Source organism: Balaenoptera musculus, chromosome 6, assembly GCF_009873245.2.
Source record: "Balaenoptera musculus isolate JJ_BM4_2016_0621 chromosome 6, mBalMus1.pri.v3, whole genome shotgun sequence".
Classification (NCBI taxonomy): Eukaryota; Metazoa; Chordata; class Mammalia; order Artiodactyla; family Balaenopteridae; genus Balaenoptera; species Balaenoptera musculus.
Window position 1 is genome coordinate 35477116 of NC_045790.1, and position 1626 is coordinate 35478741.

The following is a 1626-nucleotide window of genomic DNA, read 5'->3' on the forward strand; positions in this document are numbered from 1 at the left end:
CAACCTAAATGTCCATCAACAGATGAATGGATTAAGATGTGGTATATATATTATCCATTCATCTGTTAATCTTAATCCATTCATCTGCTGAATAATATTCCATTATATACATATAATGGATACTACTTATACTATATGTATACTACATATATGTATATATATATATAAATATATATACAATGGAATACTATTCAGCCATAAAAAAGAATGAAAATTTGTCCTTTGCAACAAAATGGATAGACTTGGAGGGTATTATGCTAAGTGAAATAAGTCAGACAGAGAAAAATACTGTATGATATCACTTTTTGTGTGTGTGTGTGTGATGTGACTGTAGCAGTCTTATATTTGAAACTCAAGGAGGAAACAACTGTGTTCCAAAACACCTAAATAAGCAGGTCCAAACAATGAAGGCATTTTTTTAAACTGCCACATTCACTCCGAAGCCCATTCATCTCCTTCAGCATCCCAAAGATTAAGGACATGTTCTGCTTAGCTATATAGTAAAGTGGCAAACACGCTGCACCACTGACATCACAGGACAGTTGCTTATAAAACTAGACTTCTGACGCTGGGGTCCAGCTTCACTTTCTCTCCATCTGGGAGGGCAGTTGTCTGAGCAACCTCTAGATCCTGCTCGTACTGCGCTGCCAACGCTGAGTCCATGACCACCCCTGGCGGGGCGAGAGCTGGCATGGTGATGAACTCCAAGTTAGGGTCTCCCACCAGTTTTCTAGCAAGCCAGAGGAAGGGCTTTTCAAAGTCGTAGTTACTTTTGGCAGAAATGTCATAGTACTGAAGATTCTTCTTTCGGTGGAAGACAATTGACTTTGCCTTAACCTTTCTGTCCTTAATACCCACTTTGTTGCCACCCAACATCATGGGGATGTTCTCACACACTTGTACCAGATCTCTATGCCAGTTAGGCACGTTCTTGTAAGTAACTCTCGATGTTACATCAAACATTGTAATGGCACATCTGAGCTTGGATATAATAGCCATCTCCCAGTCCACCAAATTTCTCCTGACCAGCTGCATCCCATACATTGAACTTAATAGGTCCTCTGTTGGTATGGAACACAAGGCGATGGACCTCAACATCCAAGGTAGCTACATACTTCTTCTCAAATTCACCAGATGACGTTTCACAAATGTAGTTTTTCCAGTACCACCATCACCAACCAATACAAGTTTGAACTGAACTTGGGGTTCTCCTTGGGCAGCCATCGTGATGTTACTTCTAGAAGCGTCTCCGTGCCTGTCTGACTGAGGGCTGGAAAGATGGCAGAAGCCTGTATGATATCATTTATGTGTGGAATCTAAAAAATATAACAAACTAGTGAATATAACAAAAAAGAAACAGACTCATAGATACAGAGAACAAACTGGTGGTTACCAGATGGGAGATGGAAGGTGGGGGAGGGGTAATATAGGGGTAGGGGATTAAGAGGTACAAACCATTATATATAAAATAAGCTACAAGGATATATCATACAAACCAGGGAGGGACTTCCCTTGTGGTCCAGTAGTTAAGACTTCACCCTCCCAATGCAGGGAGCACGGGTTTGATCCCTGGTGGGGGAACTAAGATCCCACCTACTGCATGGCGTGGCCAAAACAAACAAACAA

At 41.3% G+C, this 1626-nt stretch overlaps 1 pseudogene; it reads right to left on the reverse strand.

The window, feature by feature from the left end:
* Positions 1-421: 421 nt before the first annotated feature.
* LOC118897403 lies at positions 422-1275 on the reverse strand (annotated as a pseudogene).
* Positions 1276-1626: the final 351 nt, after the last annotated feature.